We start from the raw sequence: 12,063 nt of genomic DNA, 5'->3' as shown, positions 1-12,063 counted from the left end.
GAAAACATTGAGCAGCAAGCCGCAGCCGCTGGAGCATCGTGGAAGTCATTAACCAGTCGGTACTTTGTCCCTGGAGCAGCAGGCAAAACATTAACCAGTCGGGGAAAACATTGAGCAGCAAGCCGCAGCCGCTGGAGCATCGTGGAAGTCATTAACCAGTCGGTACTTTGTCCCTGGAGCAGCAGGCAAAACATTAACCAGTCGGGGAAAACATTGAGCAGCAAGCCGCAGCCGCTGGAGCATCGGGCAAGTCATTAACCAGTCCGAACTTTGTCCCTGGAGCAGCAGGGAAAACATTAACCAGTGGCGGAAAGCATGAAGCAGTCGGAGAAAACATTAACCACCAACGCCGCAGCCGCTGGAGCGTCGGGCAAGTCATTAACCAGTCGAAATTTGGTCCCTGGAGCAGCGGGGAAAACATTAACCAGTTGGGGACAACATTAACCAGTCGGGGACAGCATTAACCAGTGCATAGTTTGTCGACCTGTAGGCGGCGCTCTGGAAGGACCTGCCGCCCGGGGGGTGGCGTTTCGGGGACGGGGAGACCCCCAGCAAGGCGGCCTGGCCGTTGGAATTGAGAAAAAATGCTTCTTAAAAAAGAACCGTGGTCGGCTAAGGGAGTCAATTTGACCAGCCATACCGCCGGCGGAGCCTCCTCGGCGGTAGGACTACCGGAGGGTTTCCCGCTGACGTAAGCGAAGGCCGATTGCGGTCAGGTGGGTTGGCGGGGTACCTGCAGATTAGTAGGAGGGCGAAAACGGTGGGAAAACATTAACCATTTTTGGAGATCCAAGGAAGTACACGGCCGAGAGTGAGAAGTGGTCCCCGACCGAGGTCCCATGTCTGCTGGGGCCGCCACGGGCTGCCGCCCCGACGGCCATTCGGCCGGAATGGGCTAGTATTTTCCCGAATTTCTAGCTCTTTCTCCGGCTTGTTTGGCCGTGCGCAAAGCGGCTGCCTGGTGGCCAGCGGCAGACAGGGAAGCCCTCCCCTCGCGTAAGGGACCCGAGGAGCCCCGGAGGCACCCGGGGAGGGGGACCGGCGGCGGCCGGAACGGAGGAGTAGCCAGCCCGCGGAGTATGGAGCTGGTGAAACTCATTAACCAGTTGGGACTTAGTCTCTGGCAGAGAGACGGTCCAGCCAGCCAGCTGGTGTGAGGCACCCGATCTGCCCGGTGGCAGCCGGGGAGAAGCACCGTTGGCACGGGCAACATTTGAAAATCAGCCCGCGGTGTATGGACCCTGTGTAACTCATTAACCAGTTGGGACTTAGTCTCTGGCAGAGACGTGGTCAAGCCAGCTGGTGTGAGCGGCCCGGTGTGCCCTGCCGCCCGGGGGGTGACGTCCCTGGGACGTGGAGACCCCCAGCAAGGCGGCCTGGCCGTTGGAATTGAGAAAAAATGCTGTTTAAAAAAGAACCGTGGTCGGCTAAGGGAGTCAATTTGACCAGCCATACCGCCGGCGGAGCCTCCTCGGCGGTAGGACTACCGGAGGGTTTCCCGCTGACGTAAGCGAAGGCCGATTGCGGTCAGGTGGGTTGGCGGGGTACCTGCAGATTAGTAGGAGGGCGAAAACGGTGGTAAAACATTAACCAGTTTTGGAGATCCAAGGAAGTACACGGCCGAGAGTGAGAAGTGGTCCCCGACCGAGGTCCCATGTCTGCTGGGGCCGCCACGGGCGGCCGCCCCGACGGCCATTCGGCCGGAATGGGCTAGTATTTTCCCGAATTTCTAGCTCTTTCTCCGGCTTGTTTGGCCGTGGGGAAAGCGGCTGCCTGGTGGCCAGCGGCAGACAGGGAAGCCCTCCCCTCGCGTAAGGGACCCGAGGAGCCCCGGAGGCACCCGGGGAGGAGGACCGGCGGCGGCCGGAACGGAGGAGTAGCCAGCCCGCGGAGTACGGAGCTGGTGAAACTCATTAACCAGTTGGGACTTAGTCTCTGGCAGAGAGACGGTCCAGCCAGCTGGTGCGAGGCACCCGACTTGACCGGTGGAAGCCGGGAAGAAGCACTGCCAGCAGGGGCAACAGTTGAGCAAAAGCCCGCGGTGTATGGACCCTGTGTAACTCATTAACCAGTTCGGATTTCGTCTCTGGCAGAGAGACGGTCCAGCCTGCCAGCTGGTGTGAGGCACCCGATTTGCCCGGTGGCAGCCGGGGAGAAGCACCGCTGGCACGGGCAACATTTGAAAATCAGCCCGCGGTGTATGGACCCTGTGTAACTCATTAACCAGTTTGGACTTAGTCTCTGGCAGAGAGATGGTCCAGCCAGCTGGTGTGAGCGGCCCGGTGTGCCCTGCCGCCCGGGGGGTGACGTCCCTGGGACGGGGAGACCCCCAGCAAGGCGGCCTGGCCGTTGGAATTGAGAAAAAATGCTGTTTAAAAAAGAACCGTGGTCGGCTAAGGGAGTCAATTTGACCAGCCATACCGCCGGCGGAGCCTCCTCGGCGGTAGGACTACCGGAGGGTTTCCCGCTGACGTAAGCGAAGGCCGATTGCGGTCAGGTGGGTTGGCGGGGTACCTGCAGATTAGTAGGAGGGCGAAAACGGTGGTAAAACATTAACCAGTTTTGGAGATCCAAGGAAGTACACGGCCGAGAGTGAGAAGTGGTCCCCGACCGAGGTCCCATGTCTGCTGGGGCCGCCACGGGCGGCCGCCCCGACGGCCATTCGGCCGGAATGGGCTAGTATTTTCCCGAATTTCTAGCTCTTTCTCCGGCTTGTTTGGCCGTGGGGAAAGCGGCTGCCTGGTGGCCAGCGGCAGACAGGGAAGCCCTCCCCTCGCGTAAGGGACCCGAGGAGCCCCGGAGGCACCCGGGGAGGAGGACCGGCGGCGGCCGGAACGGAGGAGTAGCCAGCCCGCGGAGTACGGAGCTGGTGAAACTCATTAACCAGTTGGGACTTAGTCTCTGGCAGAGAGACGGTCCAGCCAGCTGGTGCGAGGCACCCGACTTGACCGGTGGAAGCCGGGAAGAAGCACTGCCAGCAGGGGCAACAGTTGAGCAAAAGCCCGCGGTGTATGGACCCTGTGTAACTCATTAACCAGTTCGGATTTCGTCTCTGGCAGAGAGACGGTCCAGCCTGCCAGCTGGTGTGAGGCACCCGATTTGCCCGGTGGCAGCCGGGGAGAAGCACCGCTGGCACGGGCAACATTTGAAAATCAGCCCGCGGTGTATGGACCCTGTGTAACTCATTAACCAGTTTGGACTTAGTCTCTGGCAGAGAGATGGTCCAGCCAGCTGGTGTGAGCGGCCCGGTGTGCCCTGCCGCCCGGGGGGTGACGTCCCTGGGACGGGGAGACCCCCAGCAAGGCGGCCTGGCCGTTGGAATTGAGAAAAAATGCTGTTTAAAAAAGAACCGTGGTCGGCTAAGGGAGTCAATTTGACCAGCCATACCGCCGGCGGAGCCTCCTCGGCGGTAGGACTACCGGAGGGTTTCCCGCTGACGTAAGCGAAGGCCGATTGCGGTCAGGTGGGTTGGCGGGGTACCTGCAGATTAGTAGGAGGGCGAAAACGGTGGTAAAACATTAACCAGTTTTGGAGATCCAAGGAAGTACACGGCCGAGAGTGAGAAGTGGTCCCCGACCGAGGTCCCATGTCTGCTGGGGCCGCCACGGGCGGCCGCCCCGACGGCCATTCGGCCGGAATGGGCTAGTATTTTCCCGAATTTCTAGCTCTTTCTCCGGCTTGTTTGGCCGTGGGGAAAGCGGCTGCCTGGTGGCCAGCGGCAGACAGGGAAGCCCTCCCCTCGCGTAAGGGACCCGAGGAGCCCCGGAGGCACCCGGGGAGGAGGACCGGCGGCGGCCGGAACGGAGGAGTAGCCAGCCCGCGGAGTACGGAGCTGGTGAAACTCATTAACCAGTTGGGACTTAGTCTCTGGCAGAGAGACGGTCCAGCCAGCTGGTGCGAGGCACCCGACTTGACCGGTGGAAGCCGGGAAGAAGCACTGCCAGCAGGGGCAACAGTTGAGCAAAAGCCCGCGGTGTATGGACCCTGTGTAACTCATTAACCAGTTCGGATTTCGTCTCTGGCAGAGAGACGGTCCAGCCTGCCAGCTGGTGTGAGGCACCCGATTTGCCCGGTGGCAGCCGGGGAGAAGCACCGCTGGCACGGGCAACATTTGAAAATCAGCCCGCGGTGTATGGACCCTGTGTAACTCATTAACCAGTTTGGACTTAGTCTCTGGCAGAGAGATGGTCCAGCCAGCTGGTGTGAGCGGCCCGGTGTGCCCTGCCGCCCGGGGGGTGACGTCCCTGGGACGGGGAGACCCCCAGCAAGGCGGCCTGGCCGTTGGAATTGAGAAAAAATGCTGTTTAAAAAAGAACCGTGGTCGGCTAAGGGAGTCAATTTGACCAGCCATACCGCCGGCGGAGCCTCCTCGGCGGTAGGACTACCGGAGGGTTTCCCGCTGACGTAAGCGAAGGCCGATTGCGGTCAGGTGGGTTGGCGGGGTACCTGCAGATTAGTAGGAGGGCGAAAACGGTGGTAAAACATTAACCAGTTTTGGAGATCCAAGGAAGTACACGGCCGAGAGTGAGAAGTGGTCCCCGACCGAGGTCCCATGTCTGCTGGGGCCGCCACGGGCGGCCGCCCCGACGGCCATTCGGCCGGAATGGGCTAGTATTTTCCCGAATTTCTAGCTCTTTCTCCGGCTTGTTTGGCCGTGGGGAAAGCGGCTGCCTGGTGGCCAGCGGCAGACAGGGAAGCCCTCCCCTCGCGTAAGGGACCCGAGGAGCCCCGGAGGCACCCGGGGAGGAGGACCGGCGGCGGCCGGAACGGAGGAGTAGCCAGCCCGCGGAGTACGGAGCTGGTGAAACTCATTAACCAGTTGGGACTTAGTCTCTGGCAGAGAGACGGTCCAGCCAGCTGGTGCGAGGCACCCGACTTGACCGGTGGAAGCCGGGAAGAAGCACTGCCAGCAGGGGCAACAGTTGAGCAAAAGCCCGCGGTGTATGGACCCTGTGTAACTCATTAACCAGTTCGGATTTCGTCTCTGGCAGAGAGACGGTCCAGCCTGCCAGCTGGTGTGAGGCACCCGATTTGCCCGGTGGCAGCCGGGGAGAAGCACCGCTGGCACGGGCAACATTTGAAAATCAGCCCGCGGTGTATGGACCCTGTGTAACTCATTAACCAGTTTGGACTTAGTCTCTGGCAGAGAGATGGTCCAGCCAGCTGGTGTGAGCGGCCCGGTGTGCCCTGCCGCCCGGGGGGTGACGTCCCTGGGACGGGGAGACCCCCAGCAAGGCGGCCTGGCCGTTGGAATTGAGAAAAAATGCTGTTTAAAAAAGAACCGTGGTCGGCTAAGGGAGTCAATTTGACCAGCCATACCGCCGGCGGAGCCTCCTCGGCGGTAGGACTACCGGAGGGTTTCCCGCTGACGTAAGCGAAGGCCGATTGCGGTCAGGTGGGTTGGCGGGGTACCTGCAGATTAGTAGGAGGGCGAAAACGGTGGTAAAACATTAACCAGTTTTGGAGATCCAAGGAAGTACACGGCCGAGAGTGAGAAGTGGTCCCCGACCGAGGTCCCATGTCTGCTGGGGCCGCCACGGGCGGCCGCCCCGACGGCCATTCGGCCGGAATGGGCTAGTATTTTCCCGAATTTCTAGCTCTTTCTCCGGCTTGTTTGGCCGTGGGGAAAGCGGCTGCCTGGTGGCCAGCGGCAGACAGGGAAGCCCTCCCCTCGCGTAAGGGACCCGAGGAGCCCCGGAGGCACCCGGGGAGGAGGACCGGCGGCGGCCGGAACGGAGGAGTAGCCAGCCCGCGGAGTACGGAGCTGGTGAAACTCATTAACCAGTTGGGACTTAGTCTCTGGCAGAGAGACGGTCCAGCCAGCTGGTGCGAGGCACCCGACTTGACCGGTGGAAGCCGGGAAGAAGCACTGCCAGCAGGGGCAACAGTTGAGCAAAAGCCCGCGGTGTATGGACCCTGTGTAACTCATTAACCAGTTCGGATTTCGTCTCTGGCAGAGAGACGGTCCAGCCTGCCAGCTGGTGTGAGGCACCCGATTTGCCCGGTGGCAGCCGGGGAGAAGCACCGCTGGCACGGGCAACATTTGAAAATCAGCCCGCGGTGTATGGACCCTGTGTAACTCATTAACCAGTTTGGACTTAGTCTCTGGCAGAGAGATGGTCCAGCCAGCTGGTGTGAGCGGCCCGGTGTGCCCTGCCGCCCGGGGGGTGACGTCCCTGGGACGGGGAGACCCCCAGCAAGGCGGCCTGGCCGTTGGAATTGAGAAAAAATGCTGTTTAAAAAAGAACCGTGGTCGGCTAAGGGAGTCAATTTGACCAGCCATACCGCCGGCGGAGCCTCCTCGGCGGTAGGACTACCGGAGGGTTTCCCGCTGACGTAAGCGAAGGCCGATTGCGGTCAGGTGGGTTGGCGGGGTACCTGCAGATTAGTAGGAGGGCGAAAACGGTGGTAAAACATTAACCAGTTTTGGAGATCCAAGGAAGTACACGGCCGAGAGTGAGAAGTGGTCCCCGACCGAGGTCCCATGTCTGCTGGGGCCGCCACGGGCGGCCGCCCCGACGGCCATTCGGCCGGAATGGGCTAGTATTTTCCCGAATTTCTAGCTCTTTCTCCGGCTTGTTTGGCCGTGGGGAAAGCGGCTGCCTGGTGGCCAGCGGCAGACAGGGAAGCCCTCCCCTCGCGTAAGGGACCCGAGGAGCCCCGGAGGCACCCGGGGAGGAGGACCGGCGGCGGCCGGAACGGAGGAGTAGCCAGCCCGCGGAGTACGGAGCTGGTGAAACTCATTAACCAGTTGGGACTTAGTCTCTGGCAGAGAGACGGTCCAGCCAGCTGGTGCGAGGCACCCGACTTGACCGGTGGAAGCCGGGAAGAAGCACTGCCAGCAAGGGCAACAGTTGAGCAAAAGCCCGCGGTGTATGGACCCTGTGTAACTCATTAACCAGTTCGGATTTCGTCTCTGGCAGAGAGACGGTCCAGCCTGCCAGCTGGTGTGAGGCACCCCATTTGCCCGGTTGGAGCCGGGGAGAAGCACCGCTGGCACGGGCAACATTTGAAAATCAGCCCGCGGTGTATGGACCCTGTGTAACTCATTAACCAGTTTGGACTTAGTCTCTGGCAGAGAGATGGTCCAGCCAGCTGGTGTGAGGGGCCCGGTTTGCCCGGTGGTAGCCGGGCAGAAGCACTGCTGGCGGGGGCGACAGTTGAAGAAAAGCCCGTGGTGTATGGAGCCGGTGTAACTCATTAACCAGTTTGGACTTAGTCTCTGGCAGAGAGATGGTCCAGCCAGCTGGTGACAGGGGCCCCGATTTGCCCGGTGGTAGCCGGGCAGAAGCACTGCTGGCGGGGGCAACAGTTGAGCAAAAGCCCGCGGTGTATGGACCCTGTGTAACTCATTAACCAGTTCGGATTTCGTCTCTGGCAGAGAGACGGTCCAGCCTGCCAGCTGGTGTGAGGCACCCGATTTGCCCGGTGGTAGCCGGGTAGAAGCACCGCTGGCACGTGCAACATTTGAAAATCAGCCCGCGGTGTATGGACCCTGTGTAACTCATTAACCAGTTTGGACTTAGTCTCTGGCAGAGAGATGGTCCAGCCAGCTGGTGTGAGGGGCCCGGTTTGCCCGGTGGTAGCCGGGCAGAAGCACTGCTGGCGGGGGCGACAGTTGAAGAAAAGCCCGTGGTGTATGGAGCCGGTGTAACTCATTAACCAGTTTGGACTTAGTCTCTGGCAGAGAGATGGTCCAGCCAGCTGGTGACAGGGGCCCCGATTTGCCCGGTGGTAGCCGGGCAGAAGCACTGCTGGCGGGGGCAACAGTTGAAAAAAAGCCCGCGGTGTATGGTGCCGGTGTAACTCATTAACCAGTTTGGACTTAGTCTCTGGCAGAGAGATGGTCCAGGGGTACTTCGGGCCTTTGAAAAAAAATGCACCTCAGGGTGCGGTGGTCCCACCGAATTTGAGGCTCCCTGAGCGGTCAGAGCAAGGAGCAGGAGCGCGGTGGGAAGTCTATGGGGCAGATCCGGTCGGCGAACCGGGCCCAGAGTGCGTGGTTTCCGGCAGAGGCCGGCGGGTCAGTCCCTTGGGACTAGTCTCCGGCAATTTCCAGCAGAGCTTCAGGGAGGCTGGTTAATGGTTTGCCGGACGGAAGTCTATGGGGCAGATCCGGTCGGCGAACCGGGGACACAGTGCGTGGTTTCCCGCAGAGGTCGGAGGGTCAGTCCCTTGGAGGTATCCGCAGGCAATTCCCAGCACAGCTGCTGGGAGGCTGGTTAATGGTTTGTCCTCGGGAGCCTCCATGAAGGTTCGACAGATCCGGTTTGCGGGCCTCCCAGGCACCTTCCCCGGTAGGACTACCGGGGACACCCCGCCCAGGTGGCCACCAGCCATTTCTGGATAGGTGGGTTGGCGGGGTGCCCGGAGATTTTCGGGAACTCGTTTTTCAGAACATTTTTGGTCAATGGGAGTGACTGAAAAAGATACCCAGGAAAGTGTTACTTCGCGGATGGGGACTTTGGGCAAATATAAGTCCTTTTGAAGTGCACTCAAGTGTCTGATGGGTCGCCAGACACTTTGTCATTTTTTCGAAAATTCCTGGGTTTGTTCTGGAAAACGGCTAGAGTTGCCTGGCCGGTGGTGACTCTAGTCAGATATATATATTATAGGCTAGTATATATATCAATAAACAATTGTCGGGTGGTCGTGCAGACGCCTTGTCAATGGTTTATTTAGCAAAATGCACTTTGGGCGAAGAGTGCTGGCACTTCGGGTGCAGAGTGCCGAGTTCCTACGCACGCCGGGCAACACGAGAAAGCAGTGCGTTAGCCAACGGAACTGGAGTGTCCACAGTTCCATGCCTATAAGCTTGCACCTATAGGCTCGAGGTCAAGGCACTTTTGGGGCAGAGTGCCTGCACTTTGAGAGGGCAAAGTGCAAAGTTCTTTTCGCTGGCTTGCTTTCCATGCGGCTTTGGGGGAATCTGGAAGCGGTTCCAGTTCTAAGCCGAAAACTAACGGACCTAATGGCTCGAAATGAAAAAAGGGCACTTTTGGTGCAGAGTGCCAGCACTTTGAGGCAGCAAAGTGCTAAGTTCCTTTTATTTTGCATTCTAAAGAAATGGATTAGATACACAAGAATGCAAGGCAACGCTCGGCGGCCGGCTCGAAACCGTGCGATTGCTTAAGTGGATAATGCTGATGTGACCTGGCGGTCAAAAAGATTCTAAGTCCGAAACTTTGAACCTGACGGCTCGAACGTTTTAACAAAAAGGGCACTTTTGGTGCAGAGTGCCAGCACTTTGAGGCAGCAAAGTGCTAAGTTCCTTTTATTTTGCATTCTAAAGAAATGGATTAGATACACAAGAATGCAAGGCAACGCTCGGCGGCCGGCTCGAAACCGTGCGATTGCTTAAGTGGATAATGGTTATGTGACCTGGCGGTCAAAAAGATTCTAAGTCCGAAACTTTGAACCTGACGGCTCGAACGCTTTAAAAACAAGGGCACTTTTGGTGCAGAGTGCCAGCACTTTGAGGCAGCAAAGTGCCGTGTTCCGTACATGTTGCATTCTAAAGAGATGGATGAGATACATAAGAATGCAAGGCAACGCTCGGCGGCCGGCTCGAAACCGTGCGATTGCTTAACTGGACAATGTCTCAGATATGTGACCTGGCGGTCACAGATGCCATCCTCTGGCGTTCGATGGGAACTACGGTGAGCTGGAATGTTCCCCATCGTCGCCTACAAACTCCATGATTGACATTTATTTCACGTCCCTGGTGGTAGGGATCTCAGTGTGGTGGTGTGTGTGTGCGCTGGGGTGCCGTGCTAAGTGGTGACCTCCCGTGCCGACAAGAACTTGTAGGTACTGGGGGGGCCCTTGGCGGCCCATCGTGCATGTAGTTCACGACGCTTGGGTGGCGTGCTAAGTGGTGACCTCCCGTGCCGACAAGCACTTGTAGGTACTGGGGGGGCCCTTGGCGGCCCATCGTGCATGTGCTGCAGACGCTTGGGTGGCGTGCTAAGTGGTGACCTCCCGTGCCGACAAGGACTTGTAGGTACTGGGGGGGCCCTTGGCGGCCCATCGTTCATGTAGTGCATGCCGCTTGGGTGCCGTGCTAAGTGGTGACCTCCCGTGCCGACAAACACTTGTAGGTACTGGGGGGGCCCTTGGCGGCCCATCGTGCGTGTGCTGCAGCCGCTTGGGTGGCGTGCTAAGTGGTGACCTCCCGTGCCGACAAGAACTTGTAGGTACTGGGGGGGCCCTTGGCGGCCCATCGTGCATGCACTGCTGCAGAACGCTGAGAGTTGGCCCTCCGCTGACCCGGATTTCTTCCGGGTGGATGGACGTTGTCGTTTCGTTGTCTGGGAGACCAAGGCGATCCGCGAGTGCACTTCGGTGCAAGAGGCACGTGACGGTTCCTGAAACGGGACAGTGATCGGCACTCACTGCTTGGCGAACCCGTTCTTCAGGCCGTGCAAACCATTTCTCTACCATTACGGCAGGTGTGCAGCACGACACACGGCTCGGCAATGTGGCATTTCCTTTTTGTGGCGTGTTGTGCATCTGCCGTTTCGGCCGGTTGCACCCACTTTTGGTACCTGGGACGAGCACGGTCTTCCTTGTCGGCGAGGGAAGATCGTTGCGCAGGCCGCTCGCCCGGTTCTGACAGCTCAACACAATGGCCTTGTTCCTCCGTGCAGTAGGTGAGTTGGAGGGGGCACCTCCCACCTAACTAACCGCAACCCTAGGGCATCACTGATGCCGGCACGCCCCGCACTCGTTCTTCCTGCGAAGGGGGCTACCATGTTCCGAACAAAAGGGCGAGGAGAGGTGAGCAAATAAGCCCTAGACAAATCCGCACTGAGCTGACAGGAGAGTCTTTCCCGTTCTGATGATAAGCAAAGGGCGGAAACATATATGAAGGAACGCTGGTCGCAAATGAGCCCCGCGGCGGCGGGATTGCGCTTGCATTCCGGGAGGCGTTTGTGTGTCCGTGTCACGGGGGTGGCGCAGCTGCTGCAGTGGTTTTCGAACTCAACTGAGTGGCGGTGTCCAACCCCAGCACGCCACGCACCTGCCCTCCTGCCTTGCATGCGCCGGAAGGTGACTGTGTCAACGGTGGTGGTTCGGCTGCTTGAGTCGTCTGCCGACTCAACTCAGTGGCGTGGTCCGACCCCAGCACGCCACGCACCTGACCGCCTGGCTTGCATCCGAGAAGGCGTTTGTGCGACCCGTGTCACGGCGGCGGCTCAGCTTCCCGAGTGGTCTGCGTACTCAACTCGGTGGCGGGGCTCGACCCCAGCACGACGCGCACCTGTCCTGCTTGCTTGCATCCGAGACGGCGTTTGTGTGTCCCCGTGTCACGGTGGCGGTTCAGCTGCTGCAAGTCGTTGGCGGACTCAACCGAGTGGCGGTGTCCAACACGAGCAGGCCACGCACTTTCGAGTGCTTGCTCGGCTGGCTGGCATCCGAGGGAGGCGTTTGTGTGTCCGTGTCACGGCGGGGGCTCAGCTGCCTGAGTGGTTTCCCAACTCAACTCAGCGGCGGAGTCCAACCCCAGCACGCCACGCACCTGACCTCTTCGTCTGCTGGCCTCCGACAAGCCGCTGTGGTGTGCCCGTGCCAGGGCGTTGGTTCGGCTGCTGCCGGCGTTTGCCCACTCAACCCTGTGGCCTTGGTCCGACCCCAGCACGGCACGCACCTGTCCTGCCCGCTTTAGTCCGGGAAGGCGTTTGTGTGTCCGTGTCACGGCGGCGGTCCAGCTGCTCGAGTGGTGGGCCAAAACTCCGTGCCGTGGCTCGGTCCAACCTCAGCACGCCGCGCACTTGTAACGCTGGCTTGCATCCACCAGGTGGCGCCCGTGTCACGTGGGTGGCGCAGCCGCTCGCAGTCGTTCGCCGACTCAACTCAGTGGCGGTGTCCGGCACCAGCACGGCGGGCTCCTGTTCTCCTTGCATGCATCCGAGTAGGCGTTTGTGCGACCCGTGTCACGGCGGGGGCTCAGCTGCTGGAGTGGTCTCCGGACTCAACTCAGTGGCGGGGTCCAACCCCAGCACGCCGCGCACCTGACCTGCTTGACTTGCATCCCGGGGAGGAGGGCGGTTGTGCGTCCGT

The sequence above is a fragment of the Carcharhinus amblyrhynchos genome, chromosome 13, assembly GCF_965287045.1.
Source record: "Carcharhinus amblyrhynchos chromosome 13, sCarAmb.v2.hapA, whole genome shotgun sequence".
NCBI lineage: Eukaryota > Metazoa > Chordata > Chondrichthyes > Carcharhiniformes > Carcharhinidae > Carcharhinus > Carcharhinus amblyrhynchos.
Note: the sequence above shows the minus strand (reverse complement) of the source record.